Below are 19,797 nucleotides of genomic sequence, written 5' to 3'. Positions count from 1 at the left end.
CTCCCCTCAGCAGTGTACTTCGTCGATCTGCCTGTTCTGCTCCCCACTCTGTCTCTGGTGAACCCTCTCACCCTCCGCATCTCTGGCCTGTACCCAAGTTCTATGTGAAAAAAATAAATCTTAAAAAAAAAAAAGTTACATTGAAATACAATTCACCTACCATACAATTGCCCAGTTAAGAGTGTACCGTTCAACTGTTTTCAGTGTATTCATAAAATTGTGCAACTATCACCTCAATCAGTTTTTAAATATCTTAATAACCCCCCCAAAGAAACCCTATAACTACTAGCAGTCGTTTCCCATTTCTTTCCAACAGCTCAGCTTTATTTTCTGTCACTGAACAAAATGCTCTTTACTGTGACAAGTTTATTTCATAATATTTCTCAAAGTTTACTCATCTTTAATATGTTTTAGCATTTCATTCTTTCCTTATCACCAAGTAATACCACCTCATATGAATATGTCACATTTCATTTATCCATGTACCATATGATGAGCATTTAAGTCATTCCCCCTACTTTGATTATTATAAATACTCTGTAAACACTTGCATATACGTTTTATATGGAGATATTTTTTTGTGTGGGGGAGGGGTATATACCTAGTGGAATCATCTTGTTTTACCTTTTGAGAAGCTGCCAGATGGTTTTCCACAGCAGGTACACTGCTTTGCATGTCCATTGGTTTTCTATGTGGTTTCACTTTCGGATACAGATATGTCCCCCCAGAACTCTGTGATTGTTGACGTTTGTATTTTTCGTTGTTTGACTGGACTATTTCAGTGAAATATTTCCCCTACAGTGTGGTGCCTCAGAGAATGAAACCATTAGCATCCTATACAATCACCTCAGAACTGACAGTGGCTTCCACAGGGCTTCTCTGACTTTTTCTTTTCTTGGTTTCTGTTAAGCTGCCTAGATGGCATCCACTCAGCGGCCAGTCTTTTCTAATTGCTGGCTGATTGCTCTATTGTTTTCAACAATACCCCGAGGGATCAATTGCTCCATAGTCTCACCCAATTAAATTCCAGTCCTCTGTGAGGGTCATCTTTGAAGTTAGTTTTTGAAGTTTATTCTGATCCCAGAAGGGATCTTCTTAGCTCTTTCCCTGGTTCAGTTAAATTTCCACCTCTTTTAGCTTCTGATGCTCATGAAGCTACCAGCTCCCTTTCACTTGCTTATCACTAAAACCTCTGCACCTCTGATCCTGAGTTGGGGGGCAGGGACAATACAGGACTTCTCTGTCCTTTGTGCAGGTAGGTAATTATGTGGGGCATTCAATTCTGGTCTTCTTGGCTTACCTCTTCAGGCAAGGAAACCAATCTATTTACAACTGAACTGAAATGAGGCAATTAGGAACCAACATTCTTCATCTGATGCACTTGAAATAGGAACTCTATACTTGAGTGAGGGCTAGATGGAAGAAGTGGGCCCCAAATAGCTCACTCTTCTGACTTGCACTAAAGCTTCTGCAACATAGCTGGAAGTGGGGTGAGAAGTACAGGCAGATGGCATGTTCTTCTGGGGGAGATAGTGTAACCTGTAATTGGGAGCTGGAGTAGGAGATCCTTTGTACTTGTCTCGGATGGTCTGGAGTAGATCCTCCATTATGCTGAGCTGGGGAAGAGGAGGTAATCACTCAAAATGCCATATACTCTAGCTGTTCTTACTAAGATTGCATATATTTTTCTTAAATATATGTCTCTCTTTGTGCTATATACCCTTAGGATGATATCCAAGACTTTTTTTTTTTTTTTTTTTGAGTAATTTTTACCAGTAAGGTTGTTTCATCAATGGTGATAGAATCCATTTAGCTCCTCAGATTGCCATTCCAGATAGGGTCTATCCATGTTCTCTCAAGAGAAACATGCAATCTGCATATATGCTAACTTGGTAAAGACAAAATAGAAATTTAAAAACTACAAAAGAGTAAGATGGGATGATCTACAAAGGACCCACATCAGCTTTAAATCATCAAAAGAAACCTGGTTGCAAAGAAGATCACGGACTATAAATTATGGAAGCAAAAGAAAAAAAAATAAACCAGTTATTTGTTATCTCAAAGTTTCTGTGGGTCAGGCCAGGCTCATCTTAGCTACAGTCTGCTCAGTGTCTCATGGTCTATAGTCAGTGTGTCAACGTTGACTAAGAACATTATGCTTCTGAGTAACTTCCAGATGTTGACAAAATTTACCTCCTTGCAACTGTAGACCCAGGGTCTATGTTATTGCTTGCTATTGGCAGGGAGAGGTGGGCTGCAATCAGCCTCTAAAAACTTTCACCTTTGTTTTCTCTGTAAGCTTCCAGGGCCCCCTATAATATGGCAGGTTACTTAAAGACCGGCAGCAAAATTTCCCCATCTGATCTATTAGGACTGTCTCCTGCAATGTAATGTTTTCCTGAAAGGGACATTGCATTGTTTGTTATGCAAAGTGACCTAAAGAGATGTGCGATATCATACTACCTTTGCTGTAATCTACTGTGTAGAAGTACTAGTGGGGTCTCACCATACTCAAGGGTCTCACTGGGGTCACCTTGGGCTGTGTCCACCAAACATTTCTCTACTTGAACATTTTAAAAGAATATTTAACAAATGCCACTATAAGCTAGTTGAACAGTCGGTTCACAAACAAGAATCTGCTGAACATTTTCTTTGTAAACCTCCCTGATGCAGAATCTGTTCTTTTAGGGCAGGGCCTTTACATATTTGCTCTGTGTGTTCTGATGGGAATCATAACATTAAATTACAGTATACATTATTTATTTTCCATCTCTAGTTTACATTCTGTGGCTTCATCCTCCAAGGAGCAGAGGATCCTTGAAAACTTTTAGTTCTAAATTCATTCTTCGAGAAGTAGCAGAGGAAATTTGGAAGAGGGAAGGAGCAGGACTGGGTTAGCCAAGGGGAAGATTTTAGGAGTCAGATGCATACATGGGATAAAGGAGAAAAGAAAGAGCAAAGGAACAAAAGGACAGAATTTGTAGTCTTTAGTTTGGGAGCAAATCAATTGAGGTATAAAATCAACTTAGTTGTTTACTCAAGTCCCTATTTTTTAATCTCCACTGAATCAGTTAATGAGAGTCTTGCACTGTGCAGGATCACGTGAGGCTAAAGCATGCCTAAAGATGAACATCATGAGTTTCATTCTACATCCAACAATGACAGCAACTAAAACTATGAAAGCATCCAGTGACTTATCAAAGTGGCACACAGTCTTTTGCTCTGTATGGATTTTTAAAATTGTTCTACTTTTCCATGTGGTTTTAGTACCTGGTGGATGGTAAGTAAATGTCAGCACCGAGGCTGCAGTTGGCTTTGATCTCCAGAAACTGATTAATGAGAGTCTTCCTAAGCAAGCAGAAGTTACCAATAAAATTGATTCTAATGGGTGCTCCGGGTGTTGTTAGTACACAGCTGCAGACAATAAGCCAAGAGAGGAACAGCTGATGTACATCTTGAGCTCAAGATGAGAGGTGGGGCGTAGAGTCATAGTTTGGTAGAATTGCAGAGTATTTATAGCACTTCGTGCGTTTGCAGTGCATTGGCTGCGTTGATAATAATGTAATATTGAGAGAACCATGGATGTGAAGCTGACAACCCTTCACTCTTGAGTCTGTTTTCTGCATCAGAGCCTTACAAATCAGGAAACCTGCCTATTCCTTTCATCTGCTTCATTTGATGATTTTTATTGTTGTTTTTAAGATGAATGCGTCATACTTTACAGTTCCCCATTCTTTCTGTCTTAGTCTCTTTCTAACCCTTGTTTCAGGTGTTCTGCCTTTCCTGGATATTATTATTTTTCCTCCAAATTATCTCACTTCTTTTTTTTTTTAAAGATTTATTTATTTATGCATACAGAACTGGGGTACAGGCCAGAGGTGCAGAGGCAGTGAGAGGGCTCACCAAAGGCAGAATGGGGAACAGAATAGACAGATCAACTGAAATACACTGCTGAGAGAGCAATGGGTGGGTCAGGAGAGGTCTGTCATGCCATGTGGGTCAGCTCCCTGGCAGCAGGATCAAAGGCATGCTCCAGTGGCTTTGGAGAGCTTCATAGTGCTGTGTTTTAACCCATTGCATCAGCAGGGAGAGCCCTATCTCACTTATTCTTGCTTGCCATTTTTTTTTCATACATGTCTCCCTCCTTTTCAATACTCCTTGCTTCCTTATTAATCCTATTCAGTGTTCACCTTAATATTACAGTAAAATCAATCTCCTAGTAGACTTATCTGCTTATATTGTCTATGGTCTATGACACTGTTGTGTAACCATCTCTGGCAAGGTAAGTTCATTGTTGATCCATGTAGACAAAAAGAGGATTCTGGAGCTTTTGGTGTCTCTAACATGCCTTTAATGCTGAATCAGGGGACAGGCCAGCAGGCAGGGAGGCAGCCACCGAGCTCCCTCTCCTCAGCCGCCATGCAAACTAGAGATTTTTGCTCCTGCTTTTTACCTTTGACCCCTGCTCTATGACTTTGCATTTACATATGTGCACACCGGTGGTCTTTGGCTTTTTGGTTCAGTTGTAACCATAGGCGCTCACACCCTATGCTCACACCTCTCGGCCTGGGTGTGTGTGCCGGTAAAGCAACCTGGGAGGAAGGCAAGCCGCAGGTGCAAAAGAGCCGAGTCACTTCCGTACTCCATGTTCCACGGCCCCTGCCAGGCTGAATGTTCTTGGAGGCAAGAGTAGGGTAAATGAATTAATCAACCTTTTGTGCCACTCGCCTCTGGCTATAACGTGAGGCCTTGCTCCTGTTAATTCAGAAGGCTCTCGGGAGCGTGGGGCGGGGCACTGCCTGATTGTGGACACGTGAGGAAGGCTTTACGCATGCGTAAGTGTGCACACCTGAGCCAAGGGACAGGAAAAAGTGGCCGTGGTGGCTCTGAGGGGAGGAGAAGCAAGACCAGGAGATAATGTGATAGACAATGCTGGAGAGAGGCCAGAGACAGAGTGTGAAGATGCACGCGGGGCTCGGGATCTCGCTTGCCTGCCTGGCTGCCTCTCCAACCCCCTGCCTGCCCGGTGCCTGCCTCCTTGTGTGCGGACCTCTCCGCCTGGCGTGCCAGTGTACCTGTTTCCGTGAGCAGGCATAAAAACCTGAGAAGCCCTCTGAGGGCCCTGGGACTCTCCTTTATCCATCTGCCCTTATCGACAGAGAACCTGCCCTGTGCTTGCTAACACTAGAGCGAGTAACTGCTGTGTCCTTAGCTGCTGTTCAGTGGTGGGCACTTGGCAGGCTTCTTTGTACTTGCTACTCCGGTCAAAGATGAAGGGCGGACGCTGGAGCCACAAACGGCCAATTACCAGTTGAGTGTGGAGTGCCATGATGTGCAAGTGACTTCGTCTCACTTAACTTTCCTTCCATGTCGACGGGAATGATACCGTCCTTGTACAGCTTTCTCCGAATTAAATGTGAACCTGAATGTCTGTCTGTAGGAACAGCAGACAAACCGTGGTTGAGAAGCACAAATAATTTGGATGTTGGATGTGATCCTCACAGGATATCGAGTTCATTATCAAACCTCTGTCTTTTTCTGTGTGTGTGTGTGTATTACAACTCTGTCTCTTTATATATAGAAAACAAATTTAATTCAAATATAATATATTAATAAAAAATATTTTAATTCTTGTAGTTGTGGCCATGATCTGGGTTTCCCGCCCTCTGAATCTTCTTGGGTAATTAAGGGTCATGAGATCAACACCCAATTCCTCCTATAGTCTGTGTGGATATTTCCGCCACACAGTAGGCATTTATAAAGGTTAGGTCTATTGTGTTATCCTTGTGCTATAGAAAGTTTTTCTTCTCTGTTTTATTCTCTCTCTGTGGAGAGACTGATGGTATTAGGAGTACAGCAAAAGATTAAAAAGGAAGATTCAAGAACTATACAAATTAGACTTTAATGAGGAATGCTTAGCATGTGGCAGGAAATGCAAATATTTTGTAGTACCACAGGGTCACTGTTTTGATTGATCTACTATTTGTACAGAGCTAACATTTATTTTTAATAACATGTAACAGCAAAAGTTGCTATTTATGTAACTAGTAACTGCACTATTTTCCATATATTCATCTTTGTAATACTTGGGGAGAGGAACTCATTATTTATTTGTTGTCTTTAGTAATATATATATTTTTATTTTTGGGGGGAGAGAAACTCATAATATTTCATTTTAATAACAAGGCATAAAAAGGTTAAGTGGCCTGCTGAAGATAAATCATTCCATCATATGGTATTGTCTCCAGACAAGGAAATGGGCGGATCCCTCCAGTCTGTTCCCACCTCCAATAACACAGGCTGATGAACTGGAAGGGAAGCAGCTGCTGTCCCCTGCTCCACCCACTGGGAATGGGAGGGATGGAAAGGTGGGTGCTGCTCCCTAGCCTAGGAGGGGGCTCTTGAGACCCTATAGTCAAGGTTAAAAAGAAAGTCTCTATAGCCACTGGTGAGGCAGGTAAGGAGTCAGGACTTAGTGATTAGCAAAAGATCTTTCTAGGGAGCCCTCTCTGGGCATGAGAGAGAAGTTCCAGGAAGTATGAGGTCTAGAGGTCTATATAGGTTTAGTAATGGGGTTGGGGAACAAAGAAATTGAACTGTATTGGCTGAGAAGTAAGGCAAGTGGGCTTGGCTAAAGTCCATTTGTTGCTGACTGTGGGCACCATTAACTGCAGCTCTGGGTGGAGGAAGGTGCAGGGCTTGTGACCATCCCAAGGTCACCTTCTCTTGGAGGTTGTGTGCCTGCTGCTCCAGGTTGAATTGGTCTTCTATTGGTTCTTTTAACTCTCCTGTTTCCCATAGCAGCCGACCTGATAAGGTATGAAAAGATAGCTCAGAAATGATTAAAAAAATGCAAGGAAATTTTTGGTAACAGGTGTCTGGCCTAAGACCATCAGGGTTTTGCCAGCTCATGGGAACAGCAAAAGTTTTGTTCTTATCTCCTTTTATCTCTATCCTGGGACCGCTCTATCACACTACGATGGAGCTGGCATTCAAACGCATAAATATTATTTTATCCTCCAGAAAGACACTGGAGGTTTCAAGGAAATAATGGCCACCTTGGAAGAATTTTTTTAAAGATATATTACTCCTGCGTTTACTACCACCTGATATTTTGATTCAAAATGTGGGTTAGAACTCAGAAATCTTTATTTTATTATTTTTTAAAGATTTATTTATTCATACAGAACTGGGGTACAGGCCAGAGATGCGGAGGTGAGAGTATTCACCAGGGGCAGAGTGGGGAGCAGAACAGGCAGATCAACTAAGTACACTGCTGAGGGGAGCAGCGGGCGTGTCAGGAGAGGTCTGCCGCGCCATGTGGATCTCCTCCGGGGCACGCAGGGATCGAACTCATGCGGAAGCAGCTTAGGCTTCTTTAGTGCAGTGCTTTAACCCGCTGTGCCACCAGGGAGGGCCCCAGAAATCTTTATTTTTTAACTTATGAATCTAGTGGATTCAGAAGAGGTCTTCTTTGAATAGTGGGGACTTGTGTATCCCTGCAGAAAGTTCAATTAAATCTTCAATTTCTTCTATAACTTAAAATGTACACCTGAAATTCTAAAGTCATTTTCTGGATCCATAATCATTTCTGCAAGCAAGATCATTTTAATCTTAATGCCGTCTAAACCTGTATTAATTGACCTGGTTAATTATTACTGCACTTTAAATCAGTGGTTCCAGACTAAGTGGTTATCATAAGTAAATACACTTCCGGGAAAAGACTGTCTCTAAGTTCTAGGAAACAATCCCCGTCTTCATGGTATATTGTGATTTAAGTTCCACAGATAAAACTGATCCTCGTTCACATACTGGATTCACCCAGCACAGCTCTCTTTAGTTCCTGTTCTGACAGGCAAGCAACAAAGAGCTTGCAAAGGCAATCTAATAAGATATATTTGGTTAATTCAGGTGCACAAAATTCAGGGCCTCCTATAAAGTAAGTCTGGTGTCTTATTACTATAATAATTCCCTCTAATCCACTCGGAGAAAATAGTCTGGGTCTGGAGTGACTTGCTTGTAGTTGATTGCACTACACCCTAGCACACTCTTTTCTTTTTAAACCTTTTCCTTTTTTGCATTTCTTACTAAAAATCACATCTCCAGTTAGACAAAAATATAGCCCCTGTCCTGACTGCAAGCTTTCCTTTGCCAAGTTGCACTTGGTGAATCCATGATCAGATTCTCCTGAGACCAATCAAACAGGGTCATCAGCCTGCCCAGACTGACCCAATTAAGTTTAATTAGTTGTTTTTTTATCTTTAAATTTCCTAGCCAGGTTGATTTTATGACTTTTATTAAACAACGAAGAAAAGCTGAATCTTTGGAATTAGTTGGCCTCTTAGGTGTTTCCTGTTGGTAATAAAACTCCAGGAAATCTTCAAGCCTACATAAGGAAGTTAAATGATACTAAAAAACAATTTGGCTCTTTTTTTTTTTTAATGGGAAGTGTTCTTGTGTTGAATAAATATTAATCTCATCTATTTTTATTTGCCAGAATTGTCTCCCAGTGATGAACCTTACAACCAGGTCATCAAAATCTCACTACCCCTCAAATGATGACTTTCTCAATTTTAGTTGTAAGTCAGCTGGTATGTTAAAATACAGACTATTAAGAAGGTTTTAAGGAGGAAGAGAAGGATCTGCAGTGAAATCAGAATCTAAGCTAATAGGCGAATTAGGTGGACGACTTTTAGGATTATTTGCCTTAGACAAAGTAAATGAAAATAATTATTAATAATGAAAGAAAATAAGGATTATTAAGTTGTTATGCTTATTCAGTTTTGTATTGGGCTATTAATATTTTGTAGCCAATAATTTTATACAGGTAGTACCAATATTAGGTGCTAAGTTTTTGGGAAAGTGTTTTACTTTAATTTTCTCATTTCTAAACAACATTGTGAAGTAGTTACTCACTCTAATAGGTAGATTCCTAATAGCTTATTTTAAGATGAAGTCTATGACCCTCCCATTTTTTCTTGCTCCCACTTCTTGCCATTCTTGTTCTTCTACTGTTTTTCCCTTGTTTTCATTAGTCCTTGTTCATTTCTGCTCTTGCCTCTCTTTCTTTCTCCTTTTCACCCCGTCCTTCCATATCCCTTCCTCTCCATCCCTTCCCATCCTTTGAGTCCTCAGAATTTTCTGTACATTGTAATCATCTGCGGACCTTGCTGAAACCCCACTTGCTAACCTCCTCCCCGAAAGTGTCTGACTCAGTAAGCCTGAGTTTGAGACTGAGAATGTGCATTTCTAGAAATTCCCAAGTGATGCTGCTGTTTCTGACTCAGGGGCTATACTTTAATCTTTATTGTCATTCCATGTAATGAAAACTGGTGCTACGAATTCTTAAAAATGAATATTTGATGGCATTTCTGAGGCAATGTTGTCATATTAATACTATCCATCAGAATTGCTTTCAATATGGAAAGTCCAGAAACCCCCAAACTGGGACAATCCCTGAGCTGTATGGAATGCTGCTGCAGTGAGTTGTAGAGGCAAGAAAATTAGAAAAGCATAAAGGATTGCAAAATGTTTCACCTGATTTAAACAACTTCTAATTTTATGTGCAAGGTAATTGCTTTTCCAGTCTGTTTTCCTTTGCTTCTGCTATCTCTTGCACTATTAAAACACTGCCCCCTGGTACATATTAAATGTGATTTAGTTACCCTCTCTTTGGGAAGAGATGTTAAAACTTAAAGACAAAAAAGAAAAAAAACCCTATGATTTCCTGGTTGTTAGGAGAGAGCCAGCCATTACCAAATGGCAAGTCTACAATGAAGATAAGTAAAGGTTAAGGTCAAAAGGATACAGAATAGTGATAGAATAGAACCCTGAAAAAACAATTTTTAACCCTAAGCTTAAAAATAAAGTGCTGCCGGCATTTGGTCACTCCTAGAAACATTCTCACATATTCCTTTCTGACACTCTTTTTTTGTTATTGGTGATTCATTCTTCTCCAATTCCTTTGTTTGAGCCTTCTTTCCAAATTTTGGGTACTGAGAATCCTTTGCATCCTAAAGCCTCTTTTCTATTTATACTCATCTGAGCGATTTTACATAGGCTTATATCTTGAGAGGATATGTCTATGATAATACATTCCAAATTTATCTTTATCACTCCTCGTCTTCCCGGATTCCATTTGCACTACCTGCTCGATATCTATAGGTGAACATCCTACAGAAATCCTATCTTTAGTATCCTATGATGGTAAATGATGTCTTTGCTTTCCCCTAGAAATTAGTTCTCTTCCAGTATTTCTCATTCCAATAAATTGCAATTTTCTCCCCTTAGTTGCTCATATATAAACTGTCAGTGTCATTCTCGTTTCCTCTTTTTATATCTTCAATCAATTAACCAATCCTATTAGCTTTGTCTTTGAAATATTTCTCACTACAAATTTACCCTTGTCCAAGGAACATTTTTCTGCCTTGGAGAAATTATCCAGAATTATCAAAGGGATTTTCTGCAATAGCTCTTACCTCTCTATAACCTTTTCTTCACAGAGTATCCAGAGCTATAAATTGTGTCACGACACTTTTTTGCTCAAGAATCTTCTAGTAATGCCACTTCATATGCTAGGCCCTTATACTCACTAAAGTTACCACAGAGGGCTTCATTTATTGATTCTGATTGGACTTTGTCACTGATGGCTCATTACTGCATCCTCCTGTTTCTTGTTTCTACGTCCTCTAGACTGGGGTTTTCCACTTTTAATATTCTTTCTCCCTGTTTACCTAACTCCTATGTTTAAAATGTCTCTTTTCTATTAGGCTGTTCCAGATACCACTGTTTTCTCATTCATTCTTCCTTCCCTTGCTGTTTGCTTTAACTTCTGTCTTTGCCCTCCAAATGCCCGGTGCATATCTTTATCACTTCATTTGTGTCAGTTGTAGGCTCCTACAATTGTCCATTTCTATGTGTCTTCAACTCCACTGAGTTTCTTAAGCATAAGAGCAGTTTCTTAACTATATCTTCTTCAGATGTAAAACTAATGCCTGACCATAGAAATAGGTACTCAACACCTATTTGTTAAAGAAATGTATGAAAGAAGAGTCTGAACATGATGTCTGGGGAGGCTGGACAACTTTCCCTTCTGATTACACCAAAGAAGAGAAAAATAACAGTGCATTGGATAAATCTGAACACATGATTTCTTAGGATGGCCCCAAAAAGTTGTAGGAGATTCCACAAAAATGTTGAAGGAGATTCCACACGATAGACTTTTCTTTTTCCACTTAAAAGTAAGCAAGAACATCTACAGATCCAGGAAGATATGTATTAATAGCAGAGCATCTCTAAAAATCAGGAGTGTTGGAAGTAGGTAATGACCTGAATGATTGTTAGGAATAAACATTTTATACAGTGCTGTTAGTCAAATTTTTCAGAGGATTAAGAGTTGACCCCCAAATCCTTCACACTAGCACTCTCCCTACAAGTAGGCATCTCAAAAAAAAAAAAAAAAGCAAATTTATGAGCATGATGATGACAGCTATTTCTCTCTTTTTCCAGTCTTTTTTCCTTCTCTTTTTCACCACAGAAAATTGCTCCACGTGATAGGAAATTTAGGAGCCTACAACTGACATTAAGTCCCCAGCATAAGCTGTGGCAGGGGCGGCTCTTCTCTGTCCTCACCAGGAGCTGCTGCTGCAGCTTCTCCCCTGGCTCTCAACCCCACGGCTGTGTGCCGGCAGTTCAAGCAACACAGGCTGGTGGGCACTTGCCTGCCTCTCACCGGGGTCCCCATCGGGGCTCAGGCTGCAGGCAGCGGTCAGCCGTGATGGTGCATGGCGGGTATTTCATCTTCCACGCCACACCAGGGCACACTGCCCCTAGCTCAGGGTTGCAGGGAGACACAGGGAGCCCCCCTGGGCCAGCCCCAATCTTAGGGCTCCCTCCTGCTTACGCAGTAGTAAAGCCCGGCGGGTTGGTGCCTGGGTCACAGAACACTATTCAGGTGTGAACGATGAACTATAGGACTAAAAAGGCCCAATCAGATTTGTAGACTAAAAAGGCCCAATCAGATTTGTAGGCGGCGGAGGTGGGCCACTGAGACAGGCTATAAAGAAGGGCAGGCGCCCACTCAGGACACGGACTCCCACTCAGACTCGGTCCCTGGGAGGCTCTTGGTTCCTGGCCTCAGGAAAAAAAGCAACATGGGGCAGTTGGCCTCCGAAGGAAGAAAAGGACTTAAAAATCTCTGCAGAGAAGCCTGAGTTTCGCAGAGGATGCTGCCCTCGGGATCTGCATCTGACACACCTGAAAACAGCACCAAAAGTGCTGGGCCTGTGTTGCAAAGAGCTGTTTGTTGTTGGTGTGGGCCAGCAGCTCACAAAGAGCTGTTGATGCTGTTAATGTTTCCTAATGACCTGTAGTCCCAGCACGCTGACAGGTGGCTGGCTCAGTGTATCCAGTCACCTTCTGAGAGCTGTTGATTTTTGGCCAGTGACTCCCAAAGCTGCTGTCTCTGGTACTGCCTGGCTCGGTGTCCAGTGCCTCTTTCGCGACCTTCAGAATTTTGGGGGCTGCTGCATCAGCGTCTCAGAGGCTCCACCTGTGAGCACCTCCAGTTGCTGCGAATTGGATCCTGTCCACAGCTTGCCAGCTACAGGCGCTGCAGGCCCTTGCTGACTGATGGGAGGAGGCCCTGTTGGATAAGCAGCGTTTGTTTCCGTTGGGACTTCTGGAGTCTGGACACTGAGGTGAGCGAGCTGGCCGCTTGCGGCCTTAGAACTCTGTTTCCTGTTTGTGAAATACACCCCATTTTTGTTCCCAGCGCCAGTGGCTTTGCAACTTTGCACACAGAGTGAAAACCCGCAGACCGTGACCTGTCCTTGACTTGTCCTTTGGAGGCTTTTAGCACCCTTGCAGCCTTGTGGAGCGCTGTTTCACAACAAATGCTGCATTTCCATGATTCAGACTAGTAACACCAAAGGGAGTAGGCTTATTTATCTTTCAGTCTTTTTTTTTTCTCAGCCATTCTTTGGTCTCTGGAATTAGATTTCAATTTCATGTTGTACTTTTCCCGCCCTCATCCTAGAATCAGCCTTTAAGTAAGGATCCCTACCCTTTTTCTGGGGGAACAGCACACTGGAAACCAAGATCTGGGTACTTGGTGTTCTCATTGCTGTTGTGTGTCATTGATTTCAGTTGACAATGGAAGGTCATATCTGTGTATAATACTGTGGGGTGGGGGTGGGGGACCTAGCCGTGTCTATATGTAAAAATGAGTTCTCAAACTCTACTTCATTACAACATGGGTCATTCTATCATCCTTCCTTTGCTTAGCTATAATGTCCTAATTCCTAGTGGGAAGACTGACTCTGGAATGTGCTACTCACTTCATTATTCAGTTTCACTGCATATGCATTTTATTACCAGAATGGTTAACCTGGGTCCCTATTGGTAAACCACTTTTTAAACTAAAAACCGGAGCTTATGCAGCTTCATCTGCCTTTAGTCTACAGACTTATTTCCAAAGTTACTTGGGTCAGCACTATTTCCCCCTCACAACATCAATGAGGTAGCTTCCTGTATTTGTCATATAATTAGTTTGGTTGCAGTGTGCATTCCTTCTGGGTTTCCCTAACATGTTAATTAAATATTTACTTTTTAATATAGCTAAATCTATTTTAAGCTGGTTTTTATTTTGTAACCAACCTAAAACATTTTGCAATAAAAATCATGGGGGTAGGGGTAGTTTTTGCAATAATAGGGAAACCCATCCCAGCCCTCCAGCCCCAATGATGACTTTGTATGAATTACAAGGGACCCCTTTCCATGACATTCTTATTCTTTTGATCAGAAAAAAGGTCATAACAAATTACAAAAAATCCACTTACTCATGAGTTTTCTTTCATTCACACAATTTAAAAAATAATTTAGCTAAATGCCAATGTTTTAAGAAATCAGCAGATACATATTAAAAAAAGTAGATTTCTGGTCTTTTTGAACATTGGAAGATATGACCATATGGGTCTATCTTGTTCCTTGAAACTTAATAGCCTGGAGCAGAATTGAGTCAGGTCTTGTGAGGGACTTGTATCTTCTGGTTTATGGCATCCTTAGCAGCTAGACTTTAACACCTCTATGTTGCAACCTTTGCAGTTGCTGTTTCAGAATGGGAATCTAAGGGTTCTCATACCCCAAAATGAAAATTTAAAGATCACAGAAACAAGAAACCACATGAGTCATTAAATCTGTGCCCATGACCTGTGTGCGGAAGACTGCAAGAGGGTGAATTGGTTCCGAGTGCTGCATTGTCTCCATGGTGTGCTCTTTGTCACTAATTCTTTCTTAGTTTCCCAAGCATCCATTGATCTCTAGCTTGCGAACTTCCAGTACTTGCATTAATGTACCCCAGAATATGTTTACATCTTTGTTTACTTGATTTCATATTCACCAAGCTTGTGGGGAATCACATTGATGATGCAACAGTTCTGTCTTATTTATGTTTAAGTTCTCCCTGAATTTTTGTGTTTGTGATTTTGAAGTTTTCAACTGTCGTAAGTTACTTGTTACAGCTTACATTTCTTTTATGCCTCTCCTCAAACTCACTGATGCCAAATTGAATCGCCACAGGGGAACACTCTCAGTTAGTTTTAAGGGTTAGAATTCAATGTCTAGTTGGCATCAGAAGGTCTGTCATATGAAATACTGGTCACATAGTGTCACTTCTCCCTGTGAGTCTACAGGGGTCATGAGTAACTATATTTGGCTCCTATGCATTCATTAACCATTTTTTAACTAACTTGTACTAAACTTTACTGGAGAACAATGCCAACGCTGGCAACTGTTGAGTTGGTATAAACAGAATTGAATAATCGCTTTGTGAAAATCAAACATTTTGACAGTGTTCAGTGTTACATCCTTTTAAAAGTTTCCATAATTTGGTGATCAGAAAATGATTAGCCTCTTCAAATTTCTAGTGTCTCCTGGATTTTATTTATCTAAAAGGAAGCTAATTATATTTTTATTCATAATTTTGATTTTAGTTATCACCTAATGTTTATTTCTACTCTACTCTTCATTTTGGAATTCACTTTATAAAAGTAAAAGCAAGGTAAAAATTTCATTAATTTTTATTTTCTCATGTGAGTGTTATTTCATACAAGCAGTTTTAAAACCCAGGAACTTTTAAAAGCAAGAGTTACTATCTACTTGCCATATGGAAATGACAAAATCTTTGATTTTTCAGTATTTTAGCTCATTGTACATTACTAAAATGAAAAATAATGTACTTTTCAGTAGCTCAATTATTTAATGTTTTTATAGACCAATAAAAATTGAGGGGCATTTATTCAACTGAGTCACCACAGATCTTTCAATTTTGTTTTTGATACCATGGATGGTATATTCCATAGACTTGTAAACATGTTCGTCTCTTTCCTTCAGATTTCAACTTAAAGAACTTTTTATTGGTCAGCAATATTCTACCTAATATGCTTCTCCCAGTTCTTTCCTAGTCTTCCTAAAACTTGTTTAAATTTTTCACTCATAAAGTGATAGGAACTGTGTGAATGTTAATACTAATCAAGATTTACTAGTTTTTCTTTAACATACAGGCCCACAGACCCATGTGTTCCATGAAATAAGATTGGTGAACTGAACTGATGGTAACTGCTTTCCCTTCTGTAAGCATTAGACTTCTTCCTGTCTTTATGGCAGAGTATTCAAAAGGTGGTTATTAACCCTTTACAGAACATTTGAGAATTAGAAGCTATAAGATTCTCAGAAGAATTGCCCGGACTAATTAATGTATTGTGTGTGATGGGAAAGTGGGAATGGGTTTTTGGGTTTCCTAAAAAGTGTTTATGGACCTAAAATTAAGTACTGTTGCATGAAAGAGTAGATCCAACTTTCTTCTGGAGATATTTTCACTCTCTGGAGACTGAAGAACATACAGGTTGTGCTTGGGGTCAGTGCGCACTATGTCTTGGTAAAACAATAGTCTACTCCTGTCATTGACTAGCAGAACCAGTAACAACAGCTAGTATTGACTGGTCTGACTGGGGTTCCCTTTCTTTTTTTGTCCTGTGTACATAAAACAGATTCTGTGGACTAAATCATTGTTTTCATTGTTGTTCAAAAGAGGTTAAGATCCTGTTATTTCATTAACAATCATATAAAACTATGCATTTCTGATAAACAGAGAAGCAGATTTTTCTACTTAAGTTCATCTCTTCCCTTTATGATGGCTTATATTCTGTTCATTCTCTTTCAGCATCTAGGATTTCTCCTAGTTCATCTTTCCTCATCTTTCTCTGAATATTCATTTTGTGCAGTCTAGGATCTGTTTACCTTCCATAATAAACTAGATCAGAGAGAACACATTCTCAAGATACTTTGTCTCCTCTAACAAGACAGTTGCTTTTATGTGCATCCAAAAGGAATACAGTCCATTCCTTTCCTGTAAGTCATTAAAAGAATTTCTGTACCTCTTCGCTGTACTTTGTGACCTTCTGTGGGAAAATTCTTCATAACCATCACAACAAAATGCCTATTTTCTCAGCCTTTTGACATCTGGACCACTTGACCCTGTGCTGATTTACTCCCTGTTAGTTTCTGTTGATTCATTAATCATTTGCAATTGACACTCACAAGAACTAGATGTCCCTTGCTTTCTCTCAGCAAACCCAAAGAGGCCCTTGACTTCTTTTGTAAAATCTTTTGTAGTTAGTGTCAAATTGGACATTGAGTGATTTATTTTGGTTTAAGAGAAGATAAGCTTTGTTTCTTAGCTTGAACATGATAAAGAAGTGCTTCCCAGCCTGGCCTGTGAGTGCAGTAGCAGCAGGTATGTTCTTCTCCCCTTGAGCTTGAACCTTGGCTCTAGAGGGACCTTTTTAACTAATGAAACATGGTTCCTGGTAATTATTTTTATCAAATATAGTGGCTAAGGCATAAATCTTTGAAAATAACTGCTGCTTTATTTTTACAAAGCACTTGAATTCATCTGCTGGATTTTTAAGACATTCATTAGGCAGAGACTGGTCAGAATTAGTTTCATGTCCCTTGATTCTGATATTAAGTGTTAATTTCTGTGTTCTGGAAAATGGTAGCAAAATTTTTATAGATGGAGAAAAAGAAGTGCTGTGGGATTCTTAAATTTGTAGAATCCTTTAAAATTTAGAAAATACAGTTTCCCCAATATTTTTTATTATCTTCCTAAAGATACTGTGATGTTGACCAAGTAGAAAATAGGTTTTGACTGGGTGATGAGAATCCATTTATGGATATAAATGTTTCTTACTTAAACATGTCTATTGATCTTTTAACTTCTGGACTTTTGGGCTTCAAATATCCCAAATATCCACAGTTTTTGATGTATGTGTACCAAATAGGAAAAGTAAACTTGCTGAAAATGAAATTACAATTGATTACAAACAATGTTTTGGGGTTCAGTATGTGGTTTTCTTTATTGGTTTTTAGTCCACACAAAATTAAGTTATACTAAATTAACATTATAATGATTAATATTGTCAGCATAATTATAAAACCTTTCACCCAGAAAATCAAAGAATTCTAATCATTACCCCTATTAATTAAGTACATGGAAAGTTAAATAATTTGTATAAATCCAGAGAAAGCAACAAGCAAAAGTAGTTATTTATTGATAGTTTGCTTGGAAAAATTTAAGTGGACTATAAAACAAAAGGATAGAGAAAAACTCAACCAAAACAAACCCTAGAAATCTGACTGCTGAAGTGAAGCTACAGGAGGGGAAGAAAGAAGGTGGCAATAAAAGAGGGAGTTTTTATCATGGTATCATGGCCCCTGGTGGAGGATGATGAGTGCTTTGATAGTAGACTTGTTATGGTAACTTACCTCTGAAGTAGTATTCTCCTAATTTATAGTGTTGAAAACCAAGGTTACCTCAATAAATAAGATGTTAAAAAAATCATTGTCTGAAGAAGCACCAATGAGATCTAGAAAATCATTCAGAAATGTTTTTGGAAAACAAAGTTATACAAGCTTTGTGTTTTATTAATAGCATTGAAAAAAGAATAAGTAACAATTAAGAAACACTTTTACTGATTCCCTGGTGGCACAGGGATTAAATCTCAGCACAATGAAGACATTGGTAGCCACTGCATCATGAGTTTCATCCTTAGCCAGGGAGCTGACCCAAAAGGTACAGCTGCCCTCTCCTGTTCTCACCCTCTGCAGTGTATTTCAGTAAATCTGCCTGTTCTGCTTCCCACTTTGTTGCTGGTGGCTCCTTTAACCACGCCTCCTGCCCCCCACTGGCCCACATCCCAATTCTTATATGCATATGTAAATAAAATACATCTTAAAAAAAAGCTCTTAGAAAACATTCATTATTATAGGAGTCAACAATGTTTTGCAAATCTCAGTGAATGTGGGTAGATGAAAACTCCCCGCCTCCCACACACACTTCTTCCTCATTTTTAATAAAATCTATTTAGTATATGTACCTTTGTACTTTCAGAAGCTGGGGAGAACAGAAACAAAACTACTGATAATTATTTAATGCAGACAGAAATTACAAATTTCCTAATAGGGTAGCCTGTTGGTAGTCGCATTTCCTATTTTTGTCTTGGAAAGGGCATACATTTTGAGCTGTCTTTGCTGAACATAAAGTGGGAGATGTGAAAATTGTGTCTTTGAAAGGGACAAGAATGTTTTGATGACAATTTTTTTCATATCAGGCAATTTCCCAGTTAGTAGCTATGTAAAGAACTCTCTGCATGCCCAGCACTATTAGTAGCTAGGCAAGTACATATCCATGACCTTATCTACACATCAGAAATTTCATATCTCAGAAAATAAGTTTTCTTATAACTCGCTTGTCTGCAAAATCTGATCTGAACAGAGTTAAGATGACTTATAATTTTGTTTTTCAAGATTTGTTCATTTATGCATACAGAACTTGGGTATAGGCCATAGGTGTAGGGGCGGTGAGAGGATTCTCCAGAGACAGAGTGGGGAGCAGAACATTGCTGAGAGGTGCAGCGGGCAGGTTGGGAGAGGTCTGCTGTGTCATGTGGGTCACCTCCAGGGGCAGGGATTGAACTCATGCTGAAGTGGCTTTTCCTTCTTAGTGCTATGCTTTAACCTGCTGCACCACCAGGGAGGTCCCAAGATGACTTATTTTTTAACAGTATATTTGTTTTAAATATTCACATATTTCACCAGAGAATATTAATGAGTTTAATTAGGGGGTAGGCATCTCTGGGAATATGAGACATCCAGATCTGCTGTGTAATTCTGAAATGTGACCCACCACCTTTTGTTAAGTATCTGGAGACCTGTACTGCCATCACTGTAAACCGCTGGGGCAATGTGACCATGTTTGCTTTATTTGCTCATCTGCAAGTGGGCTCTTAGGTGGTTCCTACAGCTTGACTTTTCACTGCTGCACTGTCAGATTGACTGAGTCTGCATACTTTTGAACAAAGCAGCATCTACTGCTTTGTTGATAAATTAGTAGTGCTGCAGAAGATGAATATTTGGGGACTTTTCAGCTGATTTTAAAGGAACCAATGTCTAGGTAGAACTATCTATGATCATGTATAAACACTGAAAAGTTTCCTCAACAGTGAGATGGAATTGTTAATGGAGAGTCTATTGCTCACTTCAGGTATTTAATATCTATGAAATAGGGAGCAAGGGGTTATTAAAGAAAAAATAGCAGCCAAGCAATTTTCCCCTCTCTCAGAATTTATCAAAGAACTTTAGAGACATTCATCAGTCAAATTGACACTGAAATATTTGAGACAGATGATAATTTTAAACATTGATTAAAGATCCTTAGCCTATTAGCACATTTTTTTTTAA

Source organism: Condylura cristata, unplaced genomic scaffold (assembly GCF_000260355.1).
Source record: "Condylura cristata isolate star-nosed mole 26May11 unplaced genomic scaffold, ConCri1.0 scaffold00002, whole genome shotgun sequence".
Taxonomy (NCBI): domain Eukaryota; kingdom Metazoa; phylum Chordata; class Mammalia; order Eulipotyphla; family Talpidae; genus Condylura; species Condylura cristata.
This window is presented reverse-complemented; position numbering follows the sequence as displayed.